Below are 20,076 nucleotides of genomic sequence, written 5' to 3'. Positions count from 1 at the left end.
AGACTTACTCATGTATTTAGTCAATTATTCAAAATATTTACTGAACACCTATTCCATGCCAAGCTCTATGTTTTGTGTTTGAAGAATAAACAGAAGCCCAGTCTTGTCCCAAATTAATTCCCATTTCAGTGTGGGAGATAGATACATACTATATTACAATGATGCAGAAATGATGTGCACTCAAAGAGAACCACAGTATCAATTTCAGTAGAAGCTTCTGGAAGAGTGGACCAGTTGGATAGGAATTGGCCAACCAAAGGTGGGGAAGGTGAGTAGCAGGGGGTATGGGAGCTGAGGAAGGGATTCCTGATAGAAGTCAAACTGAGCCCAGTGTGGAGATGAAAAATAGAACAGAGTGCATACAGAATCATTCAGCTCTGATAAATCATTTACAGCTCCCACACACATACACATTTTTAAGGAAAGGCTGGAAGTAGAGAGATAGTGCCCCAGCATTGCATTATCTTTTATTGCCCCTATCTTTTTTCTGGGTCGTAACTATCAAGAAATAATCACAGGGTCCCCGGTGATTTTGCAGTTTTCTTGGGTCCCATGATAGATTTTTCCCCTCCTCCACTCACAGATTAATGCAGCCTCAGAGCTGAGTTCAGACCACTTCTGTGGTTAACGCTGGGGAGAAGGTCTCATTTCAGCGGTTAGGAACAAGAGTATCATTTTTCAGGGCCATGTACTTGAGTTGAATCAAGGTGCCTCCATTAATAAAGTAAGTCCCAGCAGGATAAAAAGTGCTTCTACAACTTCAGGAAATGCTGAGCAATGAAATATGCCTGCTGGGGTAGTCAAGGCAGAGTTAATACATTTATTTCATCTTTTCTGATGTTAAATGGTAATCACTGGCCCTGTGTTTTTACCAGTCTTCTTAAGAAGGAGAAACTCTTCCACAGAAAGGCCAAGTCGCTTCTTGAAAAATCATATTCTTTCTGTGTGATGCTAATAGAATTACAGTTCTTACCGCAATCTGAGAAGTTGCTAGACACAATGTAGATCTGAGTATATGTGCTGCAAAAACAGAAATAAAACATAGACAATCATGGCCCCAGATCCTGTAATCTATCATTTTAAATGTATTAGAGGTGATGAGAAGTACTTTATGACAAATATGAATTAAATTAACATATTTCTGGACTCCTAGAATGTTTAGGTACTGAAGTAAAGGTAAGATGGTAGGATGTCAAGGGCCCATATTTTTTGTTTTATATTCCCAGCTTTATTGAGATATAATTGACATACAACACTGTGTAAGTTTAAGGTGTTCGATGTGATAATTTCATACAGGTATATATTGTGAAATGTTTACCACAATAAGGTTAAGTAGTAACATCCTTCACCTGATAGGATTGTTATTTTGTTTTTATTATAGTGAGAACATTAAAACAACTTTAAAAGCAACTTTAAGACATACAACACCATATTGTTAACTATAGTCACCATGCAGTACATTAGGTCCCTGGAACATACTCATTTTAAAGCTAAAAGTTTATACCCTTTGACCAGCATCTCCCTTTTCTTCCCACCCCACAGCCCCCAGCAACCACCATTCTACTCTGCTTCTATCAGTATGCTTTTAGATTCCACATATAAGTGACATCATATAGTATTTGTCTTTCCTTATCAGACTTATTACACTTAGCATAATGCCCTCAAAGTCCATCCATATTGTTGCCAATGGCAGGATTCTGAATAATATTCCATTATATGTATCACATTTCCTTTAGCCATTCATTTGTTGATGGGCACATAGGTTGTTTCCATGTCTTGGCAATTGTGAATAATGCTGCAATGAATATGAGGGGACAGATATCTCTTTCAGATAGTGATTTCATTAAGTGGGATTAATGAAGTGGGAGAAATGAACCCCTGTTTTAGCCACAGAAAACATTGACAGGAACACAGATCTGCTCAGCCATGGTGTGACCTAGGGTGTTTTTTTGACCTCTCTGTGCCTCAGTTTCTTCATAGGCAAAGGAAGGATAAGATCATCTGTTTTTGTACAATAACTTTGATGGTTTAAAGATATTTGTAAAACGTATAGAATGATACTTGCAGATATTCATTCTTAAATAAGGAGCAGCTCATTCCTAAATTAGGATTGCATCCCGAAGTATGTAACATATTTAATTCCTTGTGAAATAGCTCTGCCTCCTGCTCACTCCTGTGTTTTTAAGATATGAGCTCCGAATTTTTATTTTACCCGTAGCTGCATCTAATTCCCTATGGTGTCTTCAACAATAAATAAGTTGCTTTATATTAATTCCTAGAAGGTTTATACCCAGGTTCTGTGTACATTAAGACAAAATGAATCTTCATCCCTCATTCATTTTAGAGAATAAAATGACTTAATAAGTCTGTAGGATGGGAGGAAGATGAAAATAAGTGACATGTGAATTAGACAGTCATTGAGCAACTTGCAGAAGCTGTCTCTCCAAGCATAATGCTGAGCAGCCCTTTCCAAGTTATGTCATGCTCTTTTGAGTTCATGAGTTTTATTTCTCTGGAGAAGGAGCAGAAGGAGCTCAACCATTGCTCCTTTAACATGATTTTCTAACTCCAGTTTATGTATCCCTGGGGCACCTCAGGCAGAGTTCTCCATGTGCCTCTTGGTGGATGGATATTTCTATGGTCTAATTTCTTCTAGAGATGGATGATATCTCAATCCCATTCCTAGGCTTGCTGGGGGCAGAGGGGCTCTTGGATTAAAGCTTTGCCCCTAAAAATGTAAATGCCTTTGGAAGATAATTAGCCTTATCCTCCACATACAATTTAGTAAGAGGGATTTTATTTGGGGCAGGTGTGCAAATATGAAAACATGAAGGCCCTGGGAGAAAGGTCATCATGAAGGGACTGAAAGGACATTCCAAAGTACCAGAATTAGAGGAAGTAAACTCATCCCACTGCAAATAATTACATGGCTGGAGAAAACATAATTATGTCTGATTCCCTGGTCTTCCAGCCAGCCATTACCGTAAAGAAGATTCTGAGTTAACTAGCTTAAGGAGGGTCCTGCCTTGCTCAACTTATTCTCTTGGTTTTTGAGATACAGAATTAGAATGAAATCAGAATGAAAATGATAAAAAGCTTAAAAGTGAGGTTGGGTGGGGGTGTTTCCCATGCTACTTTGAAAAAGAGTCTGTATGGGCAGCTACAAAAGTATAGCAGTTCATGGAGTAGAAAATGGGGTTGTTATAAGTCTTCCTGTGGTCAACAAGTTCCTGTCTAGTATGTGAGAAATACAAGAAAGGGCAAAGTCATTTTGGATTTTCTTTTCGGTATATGGACCCTGTTTCTTGGATTTTGACACTCCTCCAACAATGGACCATTTGGGTGATGACTTTATAAAAATTGCAATGAAATCATGTGACTAAGACCAAATGATTTTACTATTGAAGTAGTGGGATGCAGGACAGAAAGCTAGTCTTGACAGTGTCGCTCTTAGTTACATGAAGGAGGAAAGAATCTTCTCTCTCCACTCAGTCACTTTTGCAGCAGTGGCAGCCACCTCCTCTCTTTGTTCTACTGTTGGCTGAGAAACCAGCTAATCAATCAGTTGCCTCCTAGATCAAATTCAGAAAGTCTGGACTTTTGGTAAACATAGCAATGTGAGCATGTGTGCTTAGTGCCACTTCCACTAAGTACTGTGCTGGTAAGGGACTAATAAATGGGAATAAACTACAAGGAAAGAGGAAAGATTGAGCATCATATGTAGAGAAATAGAGTGACCTAGAAGGGATAAAAAGACTGAAGTCAAATTTCTGGAGATTCAATATCTAAGAAGAAAAATGCAGTGAATGAGGTTAATAGTAGATCAGCATGGCAGAATAAAAGATTAGAACTCTAAAGACATAGGGAGGGAAACTATCCAAATTGAAACAGGATTTTCCAAAAATTAATGACAGATCTCAGAGGCTCAGAGAACAGTATGCAGTTTACACACACACACACACACACACACACACACACACACACACGTACACACAGGTCTGATTATGTTGCAAAAAGCTGTGGTTTTCTCTAGCACAGTGAATAGATTTGTCAAATCACTATGTTGTACTCCTGAAACTAATGTAATACTGTGTGTCAACTATACTTCAATTAAAAAATAAAATTAAAAAACCTCTTGTGGTTTTCTCACAAAATGATCATCTCTACAAAGGGCATCATATATCTGTCATCATCAGCACCAAGAAAGTCAAGGATAAAGTCAGTACCTTACAAGATAGTAGTCAAGGTGTAACCTATTTGGGGGATTGGTGCTCGCACAGTAACATGGGTAGTTTATTTTAGGGCTCAGAGCCCTTTCTCTGTGTGACACAGTTGTGTGAGCTGATGATGGGGATAGGTGACAGCTGCTTCCTCACCTACCTGGAGACCCCTTGCACAAAGACTCAGGCGCTTTCGTGGCCAGGGTCAGCCCCCAAAGCAGACAAGAGAAAAAGCAGGGAACCGTCCAAGAACTCTAGACATTGTTCTGCTGGTCCTCTCTCCTCACACCTATGACACTTGAACTAGTCCAGGGTAGACATCTGAGCCCTCTCTCAAGGGCATAGAGCAGTCTACAAAACCTTTCTTTCTTTTCCAAGTGCAGGTATGAGGAGGTGCCTTGAGAAAGGGGAGAAGGTGATCTGAGTCTGGGACACTACATCTTCCTCATTACTAGCACCCAACTACTTCTGGCATTGGGGTTTGGGAATGATAATGGGGGAAGGGTAAACATCTTTTTACCTAACAACCAGCAGTTGGTGTCCTCTGCTGCTTTTCCTGCTGATTTCTCTGGCACCCACAAGAGCTCCTTAGAGGTCTATGGTGAGCAGCCTTTCTGAACAACTGGCTGAGAGCTGGTTCAAATTCTATCCCTACTGGACTCTTGACCCCAGCAGAAGCCTCAGCACCTCATAAGTTCCAGAGATTCCTCACCATACACGCAGCCCTCTTTGACTGCATCAAGCACGGGGATTTAAGTACAGCTATTTCCATACTCCCAGAAACTTCTGTTTCCTTGGCAACAAGGGCTTCTCTAATTCCTTGCTCAGAATGGCACAGGGGCAAACATGCTTGTCCACAGTTTCAGGAGACATCTAGCTGGTTAATAAAATGCAAAGGCAGGTAACCAACACCTTAAAAAGTACAAGGGAGGTATCTGGATCCAACTGATCAGCTCTTTATTTTATTTTATTTTTTTTTTAAATTTATTTATGATAGTCACATAGAGAGAGAGAGAGAGAGAGAGGCACAGACACAGGCAGAGGGAGAAGCAGGCTCCATGCACCAGGAGCCTGACGTGGGATTTGATCCCGGATCTCCAGGATCGCGCCCTGGGCCAAAGGCAGGCGCCAAACCGCTGCGCCACCCAGGGATCCCCTGATCAGCTCTTTAAACCAAGAGGAGTTTATTTCCCTCTGGCCTTTGTCTGGACTTCAAGCACCAATCTCTAGATACCAGGAAAAGTCCCACTCCACTTCTCCTTGCACTGAAACCATCACTTCCAGGGGAAAAGTCAGAATCTAGCATGGCTTATCCTTGCTCTGAGGAAGTCTTCTGGGGAGTCTAGAGAAGTGGTTAACAAGGATCAGTGCTGGGGATGAGTTCAATATGGTAAGATCTGAACTATATTTTAAGACTGACTTACAGTAATAATCTCTGATTCTCTGCCTTCCTTCCGTCTATCCTGCCATGACTCATCTTGATATTTTAAGTTACAACAAAGCCTTTACACTCAATTCCCAGGGCTCAGTAATGGAATACTAAGCACTTGTGAGGCTTTGAGAATCATTTGACACAACAAAGGAGCTTGTGTTCATTATTATAAAATGGATTCTAGATTCTCAAAAAAGAAAAAAAAAAAACAGACAAGTCCTGCCACTGTTCTCATATAAATTTGAGCCAATAACAAATTTCACAGGGAACTTTAGTGACAGAATCACATGGTGAGAATATCCCTGGATTTAGTTTTGGAAGACCTTGATATTATGTGTCTCTCCCCTCTCCCTATCTTTTGTCCTCAGCTGAGAGACATTGACCAGTAACCCAATAAAATGACAATACCTACTATTTTACATGGTTCTATGATGATATTTCAGATCATATTTACAATTTTTTTCATATTTACAATTTATTGAAAAAGCTTTAAAAGCCAAATTCCATACAAAACTGAAAAATGGTCATACATCCTGTATCAGACAATTGTCAATGACCCAGAGATATCTGGCCTTCTGAGGCTTACAAAGTCCTTAAATTATCATATAATTTTTACCATGAAGCAGCTTGAATCCAGAAAGTGGGAAAGATCTCTTGTCTTCCAGTTCTGCCTGTTTTCCATCACACCACACATCCAGGTATGCACAAGCAATTATTCGGTTTATCACAGTGACTACACCAAAATGACATCTTCCTTGTTTTTATTTCACATAATAGTAATATATTTTCCTTTATGCTTTGCTACTCCATTGCTGATCTACCTGAAAGAAGGCCAGCATTCCAGAAATAGGTTCCTGTGCCTTTTGGCATGAGTCTTTTCAAGCAGCATGATTGCAGAAGAGAATCCTGTTATGCTATAGGAGGATGATGGGATCTGAGACAGTGGCTTCCAATCCTGGCTGCATATTAATCCCTCCTGTCACCAAAGCTTTAAAAATAATGCCAGTCTCTGTCACTACCCCCTCCCTGTCCTTGTCTAAGCCAATTAAAAGAATCCTTTGGGGTAGATGCCAGCCATTGCATATGTTCAATCTTTCCAGGTTCTTCTCACGGGCAGCCAATGTTGAGAAGTACTGACCTTGCCACTCCAAGTGTGATCTGGAGGCCAGAAGCATATCTCATCCGAGAGCTGGTTGGAAATGCAGTTTTAAGCTCCACCCCTGACCTGTTAATCAAAATCTGTCTCTGAACATGATCCCCAGTGGTTTACATGCACTTTAAAGCTTGAGAAGCCCTGCTAAAGAGAATAGAACTTGGCCTTAGAAGACAGAGGGTGAGGAAGAAGGGCAGTTTAACTCTGATGAGATACTTGGAGGTGCTTGGATTTAGAGGCATGTGCACCATGAGGCATGAGACCCTTACTTCCCTGTTCCTCCCATCTAGTCTCCCAGACCCCTCCTACATACCCTTCATTCCCAAACAGTCCCTTCCTGAAGTCAGAGGTGGGTCTGAAGGATGTAATGGATGATCTGATTCAGTACCAAGAAACCACAGAAATGTATTAAACAGGTGAAAAGCTGAGGCCATAATTTTATTTTTATTTTTGTTTTATTTTATTTTTTACATTTATTTTTAAGTTAGATTTGCTGACATATAGTATAACACCCAGTGCTCATCCCATCAAGTGCCCTCCTCAGTGCCCATCACCCAGTTACCCCAACTCCCCAACCACCTCCCCTTCCACAACCCTTTGTTTGTTTCCCAGAGTTAGCAGTCTCTCATGGTTTGTCTTCCTCTCTAATTTTTCCTACTCAATTCCCTTCCTTTCCCTTATAATCCCTTTCACTATTTCTTATATTCCACATATGAGCAAAACCATATGATGATTGCTCTTCTCGGATTGACTTACTTCACTCAGCATAATACCCTCCAGTTCCATCCACATCGAAGCAAATGGTGGGTATTTGTCCTTTCTGATGGCTGAGTAATATTCCATTGTTTATATAGACCACACCTTCTTTATCCATTCATCTGTCGAAGGACATTGTGGCTCATATTTTTATTCTAAATGTCAATGTGATCCCAAACTCTGAGCAGGTCTCAAGATTTAAATGAATCAGATTTTGGTTTTTTAAAACCTGAACTAAAAACAAAAAACCCTGAACTAATAGTATTACATATTCACAAGTAGTGGTATTTTGATGTAACCTATACAACACCTGATTAAACTTGTTCATGTACATGACTGCCAATTCAATAGTGAGTACCTTGAAAGTAGGGGTTGTGTTTTATTCATCTTTGGATTTTTAGCATCTGCCACTGGTTGTAGCACATGGTAGGTAGAAGCTTGATAAATGTTGAGTTCAGTAAAATATTCATTATGTTCCTAAATGAAGGAACATATAAATATTCTAATCAATTAGCTATTGATGAGGGGATTTATTATACAAAGATGAAAGACAGCACTTACTGCTCACTTTCTTTCTCCTAAATTTCCAGGTTTTGATTTCTACAAAAGAACTCAGAATTTGAAAGAGAATGGCCCCCAGTGAGTTTGGTTATATCTATCTATTCTGTTCAGCCACCCTTGTTCCTTGTCATTGGCCAGGGACATCACAGAAAAATCTGCAGCAGTCATTGGTGCATTTGACTCAGGAAGAACATTCCTCCATTTCTTCCAGATCTCTGGATCTTTCCCTAGTATCAGCTTCCTTCAGTTCGCAAGTTCTTTGACCTTGGCTCAGACTCCACCATCCCATAGAGCGCTGCTGCAGTCCATTGTGCCACGGGGTAGATTTGATGCAACAATTTTCAATACCCGTTCAAGGCCCTACCATGCCTCTATTAGGCCTTCTGCTGCTCAATCCAGTAGTCAGATAGGAAAATTAACATCTTGGTTCTGACTGCCCTGATTTCACTCAAATAAAGAGAAGTCAGAAGTGACAAACTCCTGTTTTGAAAATGAACAAAATTTATTTTGTTGGAATAACTTTATTTTGAGTAGTATGGAAATTTGCTTTAAGAATATTGAGAAAAGCTTCAAATTTTGATGTGATTAGCTCAAGCAGTTTTATTCCTTCACAAAGGCAACTAAATACACTTCCTTATTGAGTTTGCACAAACGCTACAACAAATGAATAGGAAACATTTAAGTAATTTCCCCAGTAAAATGGAATTGCAAAGCAAAGCAGTGAACATAGCTTATTGTAAATTTTTGCAATAAGTATGAATTTCCATTGATTTAAAAGCCTTGTCTGAGACAACTGACACAACCTTCACTGATGCTGCTGAAGGTACTGCTGCCATCACTGAGTGGGAAACAGTGCCTCCAACACTGACAGAGAGGCACTACCAGAAGCAGAAGAGCTTCTCTGTGCCTCCCATTTTAGATTGGGAGTATCTCCTTAGAACCTAGCTAGCAAGGGAGTTTGGGATTTGTGAAATGTCCCAGTGGTATAGGTAAGATCATAAAAGGATAAATGGACAATCTGAGTATGAATACATAATATTTAGCACATCTGTGTTGTGTAATTTTACTACAGTATCTCTGTGTGTAGATTTATCTTCATTTTTCCTGCTCAGGACTTCCTGTGTTTCTGAAATCCAAGGATTCTTATCTTTATCTTTAATTTGGACAAATTGCCAGTCTTACCTCTTGAACATTTCTTATCCCCTATAATAAAGAATCTGACTCCATTTCTTTATGTTTGACTGCTAAGAGTCTTAAGCCACATCCATTCTTCTTCCACTTCTGCCTCTCACCTTTGCAAGTTGATGAGAAAACCTGAGTGTTCTCTTCTTAGGTACCAGCAGGCAGCTCAAACTACATAAGCCCTAGCCTGTTCACTGGAACCCTCACTCCATTCCCCAGCCACCACAAAAAAAAAAAAAAAAAAAAAGTCAACCAGATACACAGCCTTGATGTGAAAGGAAAGAAAGGATTTCATTGTTAAAACCAAGCTTGATAAAAAACAAAACCAAAAAAACCAAGCTTGAAAGCCACTGTCACTTTGAATCCCCATCTACCAACAGAGTGTGATGTGCCAACTATTGTTTTAGGCTGCAGAGACATAGTAAACAAGACAGACATGTGACACAGATAATCATTAGATCAATTACTCTAAATCATAGTGACCAGTAAGTTCTATGAAGTTGAGTAAAAGAGAGTGAGGCATGATGGGGAGAGAGGAGGCTGCAATTGTAGAAAGACTCCTAGAGAAGTCTTCTCTACGTTGATATCTAAGCAGAGAACCAAAAGAAATGAGGAAGTGACCCACACAGAGATCTGGAGCTAGGTTTTCAGGAAGAAGAAACGGCAAATACAGAAGTCCAGACAGAATCATGCTTGGCATGTACACAGACCAGTAAGAGGCCAATGTGGCTGGAGAGTAAAGATGGGAGGAGTGGCAGGGAAGTCAGGGAGGGCCAGAGGCCTGAGCATACTGAGGCTCTGGACTTCATTCTAACTATGATATAGAGAAGGTTGACAAAAGTGATATGATCTGACCTTATAAGAGGACAGGTCCTTTTCTTCTCCAGGGACAATGGTCATGGACTAGGAAGTAGAGTGAAGGGAGGAGGAGGGAGATCCATTGGGACATTGCAGTGTCCAGTAGAGCATGAAAATGTCTTGGTAAGAGAGGTGTGATGGCAGAACTTAAGGCTGGATTACACGTGGGCTATGAGAGAAATTGAAGCACTGGGCTGAGCCTAATGCTACCAGGATATGAACAGTGGAGGGAGAAGTTGGGGGTTGGGTATCCCAAATTCTGGGGTTGACTTGTTAAATTTGAGACACCCAACAGACATCCAGGTAGGCCATGGGTCTATGAACCTGGGGTTCAGGGGAGAGACCAAGGGGGGAGTTTATTTCGGAAGCCTTCAGCATATAGATGGCATTTATATTCATAACCATTAACCAGTTGAGATCCCCCATCTCTTTAGATAGAGAAGAGAGCTGAGGACAGAGTCCTTGTAAAAATCTCAGCTTAGAGTTTAGGAAGAAAAGAGGACCCAGCAAGCCGAATAGTCAGTGAGGTAGGACACTCAAGAGAGCAGAGAGTTGGAGTAGCCAAGCAAAGAATAGGATTCATGAAGGAGAGAGTGAGCAACAGAGTCAAATCTACTGAGACCTGAGGAAGAAGTGCACAGAGAATGAGCTATTGGATTTTCCAACGTGGAGGTCAAGGGTGACCTCAACAAAAGCCTATTTAATGGCTGAACAAAAGCCTGACAGAAGTGAGCTGAATAGAATTGGAGGGAGGGGATGGACACAATGAACATAGTCTTTAAGGAGCTTTGCTGGGAGGCTCTGTAGCTGGAGGGGAATGTGGGGTCGAGGAAGGGTTTTTTGTTTTTAACATTAGAAATATTTCAGCATGTTCATGTGTTCATGTAATGAGACACTAGAGAGGATAAAATCCACTGTAGGCACAGGAGTGGGAGGGGGAATACTTGCTGGAACAAAGTCTAGCTGTGGACAAAAGATGGCAGGGGCTCCACCGCCCAAAGGGGTAGGTGTGGGGGGCTTCCCCTTTTCAATAGCACAGACAAGACAATCACAAGGAAGGATAGTAGAGTCCATGAATTCAAGTATTTGTAGATGGTAGAGCTGCCAATGGGAGCATGGGAGATTTCTTTTTTGATCTAGGTGTAATAGATTCAAGATCATCTTTTGAGACTCAGGAAAGGAACAAGGCAATGGGATTTTGAAAAAAAGGGAAGGTATAAAATAGTTCTCTAGGACAGGGCTTTTATTTTATTTTTTATTTTTTATTTTTTATTTTTTTTTGGACAGGGCCTTTAAAAAACAAAATTCAGGGCAGCCCCAGTGGCTCAGCGATTTAGCGCCACCTTCAGTCTGGGGCCTGATCCTGGAGTCCTGGGATAGAGTCCCATATGTCGGGCTCCCTGTGTGGAGCCTGCTTCTCCCTCTGCCTGTGTCTCTGCCTCTCTCTGTGTCTCTCATGAATAAATAAATACAATCTTTGAAAAACAAAACAGAAAAAAAAAAACAAACTCAACCAAGTAAACTTGAAGATCTAATCGGCTTTATTAAATGATTTATAAATTGGGCAGCATCCCAACTAGCAAGTGGAGCGGAGTTCCTCTGAGTCCAATAAAAGAAGGATTTTTGAAGGCAGACAGAGGGCACAAAAAAAAGGAAGAAAGGAATTTCTTAGCAAGGAATGCATTATTTTGTCAAGGTTGTTCTCCAAAGGAGAGCAGAAGGGGGTCCATCAGTAAGTTTCCTAGTATTGATCAGGAAATTCCAACTTAACTGGCTAAAGGTTACATTTTTGGGAGGTGGAGACTGCTGTGTGGTTATAAATCTAAAGCAAAGCAGGGGATCCCTGGGTGGCTCAGCAGTTTAGTGCCTGCCTTTGGCCCAGGGCACGATCCTGGAGGCCCCGGGATCGAGTCCCATGTCAGGCTCCCGGCATGGAGCCTGCTTCTCCCTCTGCCTGTGTCTCTGCCTCTCTCTCTCTCTCTCTCTGTCTCTGTGTCTATCATGAATAAATAAATAAAATCTTTAAAAAAAATAAAGCAAATTGGATTAGTGGTGTGTGTTTCTACAGCTATGTTTGGGCCCCAAGTGGACAAGAGGTGGGATGTAACTAGTACTAAGGGATGATATGCAAGTTTGATAAAAGAGCAAGGGAGTCTAGAGTGATCAGAATGAAGGGTGATAAAATATGAATCTTCACTTCCCTCCCTACAGCAAAAAGACCTGAGAAACAGCAAAAAGGTGACAAGTTAATGGACCCAAATGGCTGGAGTATAGATATCACAGTATTAAAAAGAAAACCACAGTCCCAAAATAGTGTCACTTAGGCTGAGTCCCCAAACTGGGGCTTAGTACATAATCTAATTGCAGTTTCAACCTCCCCACAAATGTAGTGTTAATAGCCCAATCAGGAATCTTTTGACAGGCCCTCTACATCCTCCAAAGAAAGATAAGCTAATCAGCCTGATAAGATCTATTCTTTCCCTTAAGAAAAGTGACTTTGCCAGGAATAATTCTTCTGCTAATAACTTTCTTGCTCCATCCTTCTTCTTGAAAGACCTTCCATTTTGTATGCCTCCTCAGAGCTCCCCTCTACTTGCCAGATGGGATGCTATTAATACACGAATTGGTTTTTGTTGTTGTTGTTTTGTTTTTTGTTTAGATTTTATTTATTTATTTGAGAGAGAGAGACAGCAAGGATGAGTGGAGGTAAGGAGGGGCTGAGGGAGAGGGAGTAACGACTCCTTGCTGAGCAGGGAGCCCCGATGCGGGCTCAATCCCAGGACTCTGAGATCATGATCTGAGATCAGACACTTAACCAACGGAGTCATCCAGGTGCCCCACATGAATTGTTTAATAAAGCCAATTAGATTGTCAAATTTACTTGGTTGAATTTTATTATTTAACAAAGGGGAAAGATAAGTATTGATATTCAAGGAATAGAGCTCTGTGGGCCAGTTTAGGTCCTGCCTGAGATTGGGGTGAGGTATGGGTGAAGGGGGCCATCTTACAAGGAGCAGGTGAAGCTCTAAATGTGTCCTTCAATCCTGTCAGGCAATATAAAGCCAAGAGCATTCCACGAGATATTCCACTTCATGTTTAAGAAGATTCAATCTATTTTATTTTAAGTCTTGTAGCAAGGCTACAACTGTCTTACTATAATCAGTTAACACTGAGCACCTACCACATGCTGGGCATTTGTGTGAACCTGTCTGATGCCATCTTGGACAGATGCCATGGTGACCACTCTGTGAACTGAAGTGTTCTTGAATACACATCCCTCCCATCATTCTTTCTTTTTGTTTAATCACACCCTCAAGTACACTCTGGGAAGATAATGTCCCTGATCTGCTTTGGAGATATGTCTATGATTTTTTTCTTTTCTTTTCTTTTCTTTTCTTTTCTTTTCTTTTCTTTTCTTTTTTTTTTTAAATATTTATTTATTTATTTATGATAGACATAGAGAGAAAGAGAGGCAGAGATACAGGAGGAGGGAGAAGCAGGCTCCATGCCAGGAGCCCGACACGGGACTCGATCCCGGGACCCCAGGATAGCGCCCTGGGCCAAAGGCAGGCACTAAACCGCTGAGCCACCCAGGGATCCCCCCTCTTTTCTCTTTTTCTTTTCTTTTCCTTTCTTTTCTTTTCTTTATTTCTTTTCTTTCTTTTCTTCTTTTCTTTTCTTTTCTTTTCTTTTCTTTTCTTTTCTTTTCTTTCTTTCTTTCTTTCTTTCTTTCTTTCTTTCTTTCTTTCTTTCTTTCTTCTTTCTTTCTTTTTCATGAGACACAGAGAGAGAGAGAGGCAGAGACACAGGCAGAAGGAGAAGCAGGTTCCATGCAGGGAGCCTGATGTGGGACTTGATCCCGGAACACCAGGATCACCCCCTGAGCCAAAGGCAAACACTCAAATGACCACCCAGGCACCCCATGTCTATGATTTTTGAACATTTCTTCCCGGAAGTCTTTCATGACTATTTCCCAGCTTCTAGGGCTATAAAAGCAGGTGTTACAGGTGGTGATGTTATAGAGATCTACTAGTCTTCCAGCTGCCCAAGACATACTTCTCTTCATTGGTCCCCTTAAGAAACCTTTCTCATCAAACTGGGTGTGTCTTTTTCCTTCAGTTTTATGGCTCTTTTGGCCTTTGGAGGTCATTTTGCACATCCTTTCCAAGCAACACCTGTTCTCAGTATTTACATGTACTAAATCATTGGATCTTTAAAACAACCCCATAAGGTTGTTGTTTTTATTTTGCAGCTGAGAAAACTGATAAAAGAGATTAACTGGCTTTTTCCATTTGTGAATTCTTACATACAAGCCATGATCATTGCTTCCTGGATGTAGTTTCATAGTGTTGAGACTACACAAAACTATTTCCTTGTGTATAGTAGAAAAGGACTTATGGAAGGGGTAGGCTGTTCATTTTGGGGAAAATTATACCAATGAGATAAAGATCCTGAGCTCTGGAAAATACCATATCCTTCTTAGCATTTGGTTACATTTTAAGAAATTTAAGCCAGTACAAGGACATTCAGACCCTCCTCTGTCCCCCTGAAGGCAGGAAATAAAATTCCCATATGAAAAATACCCTCCCTATACTAAAAAGTAAAATGACATTTACATTTGGTTACTCTTTGTTGACCTTAGGATTAGTGAACTTGATTTGAAATACGTCAGCCTGACAAGTTTGGGTCTGGCAATGATTTTCAAGGAGGGCAGAGACAGCCCCTAAGGGACATCTCAGCAAATACTGAGAATTTTTTGGCCACTTCAATGACTGAATAGGGAGAAGGATACTGCTGACATCTCTAGGGTTCAGGAAAGCTAGATGTTCTACGAGGCATGGGACTTTCACGTAGCTGTGAAACTACTTAAATTTAAGCATATATTTTTGTCCAGTTTTAGCTGAATTTTTCTAGGAATACACCAAATTTACTAGGACAGCAATTCTTTTTTAAAACGAGGGAAGATTGTACTTTGTTTTCATTGGAATTTTACCAAGTTGTTCACTATTTTAGAAAATCCTCACTCTGCCTGTAGTATTTCAGTCACCAAGGCAACATACGGTATCAGTGTACATATGCACCAGTTGTATTCACAATGACATCTCTTTGTCAGACAGTTTAGAGCAGTCACACATATTTTTGGAATCTGGCTAAGGAAAAGTTGAACAGGGGATATAGTTACTGATATACATTTATGTGCCTGCAGTTATTTCCACCCATAGTTACAGCTGTCCATCCAGGGGACAAATAACTTGGAAGACTACTGGCTTCTCAACCAGTAACATGACATGAAGTTGCATGGCCAGTGAACATAATGTGATATAAAAGTAATCCATGGAGTCTATCTTTGAATGAGATATTTAGGTAGTTTTGGAAGAAACAGGATCTTATATTCCAGGAGCCATGGGCAGGCTACCCCAAAATGTGCCCTCTTGGCACATTGAGTATTTTAAGTAAAAGTTACTTAGGAGACAGCCAGTACAAGGACATTCAGACCCTCCTCTGTCCCCCTGAAAACAGGAAATAAAATTCCCATATGAAAAATACCCTCCCTATGCTAAGAAGTAAAATGACATCCTTATCATCAGATATGGGCACTTTAAAGCTAAGAAAACTGTGGAAATAAATCTTGTTGCTTTTTAAAATAAGATTATTTATTCATTTATTTATTTGAGAAAGAGAGCTCACTAAGCAGGTAGATAGGCAGAGGAGAGAATCTCAAGTAGACTCTGTGCTGAGCCTGTTGCTGGACTCCATGTGGGGCTCAATCTTATGACCCTGAGATCATGACCTGAGCTGAAATTAAGAGTCAGACACTTAACTGACTGAGCCACCCTGACACCCCAACCTTGCTACTTTTCATTTTAACTATCTCAGCCCAAATTCTGTTTAGAATTCCTTACGCTGTATTTTCTTTATCCTGTCAATTTCTTGCAAATTTATTTTTTGTTGGTCCAAAATATATAAAAACTGCCTGTTTGGGTCATCTCTTTAGGTCTCAATTTCAATATTGGGCCTCCAAGTACACTTAATACAACTTTGGTCTTTTTTCCTGTTGATCTGTCTCATGTCAGTTTAATTCTTAAACCAGGGAGAATAACACTGGGAAATGGGGTACAGAGGAAATGTCTCCCTCTCTAACAATATGCACAAGTCAGAAGTTAATCTATGTATCATTTAGATGGGTTAGAGAATAAATTAATAGAAATATTATGTTATTTCTCTGGATTTTGTGATGTTTATGGTATTCATCAGCTTTTAAAATTGGTAATTTGTTACTATTTCTCCATTCTAAATAAATTTCTACTTTCATGCCCACTTTTATATGCATAATTTTGTATTTTTTAAACTTTCTATTTTTATTTGGTCAAATGTCATCATAATGTTTATATAGGCCAATCTCTACTCAACACAGAGTATACTTATTTTTTTGTATGTTTATATTGTATCATTTAAATTATAAGGACAGGAAAGATAGCATAAAAAACTTACTGTTCTTGGGATGCCTGGGTGGCTCAGTCAGTTAAGCATCTGCCTTCAGCTCAGGTCATGATCCCAGGTTCCTGGGATGGAGCCCTACCTACATCGGGGGTGGGGAGGGGTCCCCTGCTCAGCAGGAAGTCTGCTTCTCCCTCTCCCTCTGACTACTTCCCCTGCTTGTGCTCTCTCTCTCTTTTCCTCTCTGTCAAATGAATAAATAAAATCCTTAGAAAAAAATAATAAACTTACTGTTCTTGCAATATCATAGTCAATGTCATTTTAAAAAACATTTGTTGAATGCCTATTCTGTGCAGGCATTATTCTAGGAGATATCTCATTTAATCACTAAACAAAAATTTTCAAAATCTCTCAAATAGGGTCTCAGGGCCCCTTTACACTCTTGTAAAGAGTGTAATATTTTTGTAGTCTTATTGAAAAATAATTTACATACTTTTCTGTATAAGTTTAAAGCATACAACATGTACCACAATAGATTCAGCTAACACCCTTCTTCTCATACAACAAAAAGAAAAAAGAAGAAAATACTTTTTTCCTTGTAAGAAAGATCATAATCTCTTTTTCTATGAATTTTAGTTTTCGTTTTTTTTAGATTCCACTTATAAGTGACAGATTCTTAAAGAGATCCTCCAAGACTGAATGTGTTTCAGGCCCCACAAAACTTGCTTTCCCCTAAAATAAAGTTTACCAGAGGATTCTCATTCCTACTTTTCTGTTGCTACTACCTCATCTCCACCCCCACCCTGCCTCACTGCCACAGTTAACCATTTCATTAATTTCTGATTTCCTCTTTCTGTGATTCTTTTTGTAAAATAAGGCAAATTGGAATATATACACATATGTATTCTTCTTTTTTTTCAAGAGAGAGCACGAGCAAGGGGCAAGGACAGAGGGAGAGAGAATCAAGCAGACTCCATAGTCAGTGTGCAGCCCAACATGGGGCTCTGTCTTACAACTCTGAGATGATGACTTGAGGCAAAATCAAGAGTCAGATGCTTAACTGACTAAACCACTAAGGCGCCCCCATATGTATTTTTACTTAACCTTTTATTTTACACCGAAGGTGGCATGCTGGTGTTCGTTTTCTTATGCAGACATTTTTTTTTAAGTTATCAAATCTATCATTATTTTCATCTGATTTTCTGGATTTTAGTAATAGTCATCAAAGACTTTTTCTATTTTGGAGTTATAAAAATTATTTTCTTCTAGCACTTTTAGTTTTCAATTTTTAACCTGATATACACCATGAGGTATACATCCACTTTCATCTGTTTTCAAATGGCTGTCCAATTGCCCAAACACCACTTATTAAAAACTTCACCCTGTCCCCCAGCATATTGAGATGTTATCCTAAGTATACAGTAACGTTTGTATGTACTTGGCTCTATTTGTAGATTAATTCTGAACATGCTGCTCCATTGATCTATTTGTCTGTTCATCTACCATTGCCACATTGTTTTAATATTTGGTAGAGGCTGGCTGCCCCCGTAGTCTGCAATTCTTACTGTTTATTTCATCATAAAAACTTGAGAATCAACCTGCCTAGCCTCAGGAAATACTTGGGTTTTAAAATTAAGATTGTGTTAAATTTTACACGTAAACTTGGAGAAAACTGACATCTCTGTGATATCGAGTCATTCTATCCAAAAAGGAGGGATTTCTTTGTATTTGTTCAAATCTACTTCTATATCTTCAAAAATGTCTTATAATTTTCCTCATGTAGGTTTTTGTACACTTTTTGAGTTTATTCCTAAGTGCTTTTTTCTTTTCTGTTATTGCAATTAACATCTGTATCTTCTAGTTTGTACATCTGTATCTTCTAGTTTGTCATTGTAAATTCAAAGGCTATTTTTTGTATGTTAATTTTATATCTTGCTCCTATATAGAATTCTCGTATTGCAAGGATTTAAGACTTGATTCTTTGGGTTTTCCAAGTATGCTACTATGTCATATGACCTACAAACAAATTTATTTTCCAATTATTTTCTTTTACAACTCCTTTGGCTCTGATTTTTTTTTCTCCTGAGCCCTAATTATTTTTTCCAGACCCAAGAGTGCTGAATGGAAGGATGGACAGGGGTCTTTAGGGAGGTGGGAGAGACTGTGACTTAGAGCAAGGTAAGAGTCTTCGACAAAAGTGGGAGACACACATTTCCACAGAGGAGGCTGTGCAGTTTGAGCCTTTGGCTTGTCAATCTCTGGAGAGAGGAATCATCAGGTGGGGATGAGTCCTGGTGTGAGGAAATAGGGCTGGGAATGAAGAAAGGCTATAACAGCACCCACTCTATTGCTGTGGAAGGTTGCAAAACTTAGCATAGGGCCAAACTCACCCCAAACTAGTCTGGTTCCTGATTTTGGTAGTAAGACAAGGGACAATTCATTCACAGTTTGCTGCAGATAAATAAATAAACAAATATTTCAGGAGACCTGTAATTCTGCGGTAAGGAGTTAGGTAAATATTAAGAATCCTTATAAATTATAAAAACCAAAGCTCCTTGCCTTCAAGGAATCATTTTATTTTCACTCTGTATCCCTGGTTTTGCATGTTAGCAGCAAAGACCTGAGGATCTTCAAGAAAATACCAGTTCCAGTCAACTCTTTTGACTGGGGATGGTGCCCCAGCATAACTGCAGTGTCTGAAAGCTCCCAGGGGGTCGACGTTGGGAGTCGTGAGCCCACTCCCAGATGTGCGGATGTGTATCTTCTGTGTTTGCTTCATTGCTGAGGCCGCACGTCAGCCCAGCTGTCCCAGGAGTGAGATTACTTTCTTAACTCAAATTCGGAGCGCTGTGTAGCCAGAAGCCTGGAGCCCAGCACCTGCATTTTTACAATTTAGATTCTTCTGGTTTACTCGGTGCCTCCTGTGTGCCTGGGCAGGGCCGAACACTTGCAAAGATGGGCCGCCTGAGGCTTAACCAGGTGAAATGACTTTCACCTTTTTGTCTGTCGTAATCACCGCCGTATCCGCAGAGCCTAGACTAGTGCCTGGTGCACATAGGCTCCTGGTAAGTATGTGTCTGAATTAACTGCCTTATCTGACGCTGAAACGATAAGCGAGTGAATTCCGGACGCCGCCGCATCATTTTCAATTGTTAACACTGGCGCACTGAAACACCTTTCTACTTCTGACTTCGGGAGCCGAGCCCTCCTTACAACGGTAGGGTCTGAGGCAGCAGATGACACCTCGCAACGAGCACCTCCTCCATCTGGCTCCACCTTTCCAAGGACCGAGGCCTGCCCTAATAAGGTAGCAAAGAGAAGGGGCTCCGGGTCACGTGACGCCAGCGGACCGCCCCCCGCACTGACAGGACCCCCATGCGCATGCGCACAGCTTCCGCGCCGGTTTCTAGAGCAGCGGGCGCAGGCGCAGACGTCTCGCTGACTCCCTGGCTCCGCCCTGCTCTCTGCTAGGGGGC

At 40.4% G+C, this 20,076-nt stretch overlaps 2 long non-coding RNA genes across 2 annotated transcripts; one reads left to right on the top strand and one right to left on the bottom strand.

The window, feature by feature from the left end:
* Positions 1-447: 447 nt before the first annotated feature.
* LOC140643091 (uncharacterized) lies at positions 448-5,160 on the bottom strand. The gene is made up of 2 exons (XR_012039497.1): positions 4,741-5,160; positions 448-1,020 (listed from the first exon to the last, which is right to left on the bottom strand). It is a non-coding gene; the product is annotated as an uncharacterized lncRNA (long non-coding RNA).
* Positions 5,045-9,480, top strand: LOC140643092 (uncharacterized). Its single transcript, XR_012039498.1, has 3 exons — positions 5,045-5,610; positions 6,753-6,985; positions 8,334-9,480. It is a non-coding gene; the product is annotated as an uncharacterized lncRNA (long non-coding RNA).
* Positions 9,481-20,076: the final 10,596 nt, after the last annotated feature.

Source organism: Canis lupus, chromosome 11 (genome assembly GCF_048164855.1).
Source record: "Canis lupus baileyi chromosome 11, mCanLup2.hap1, whole genome shotgun sequence".
NCBI lineage: Eukaryota > Metazoa > Chordata > Mammalia > Carnivora > Canidae > Canis > Canis lupus.
Note: the sequence above shows the minus strand (reverse complement) of the source record. Positions and strands in the feature narration are given on the sequence as shown.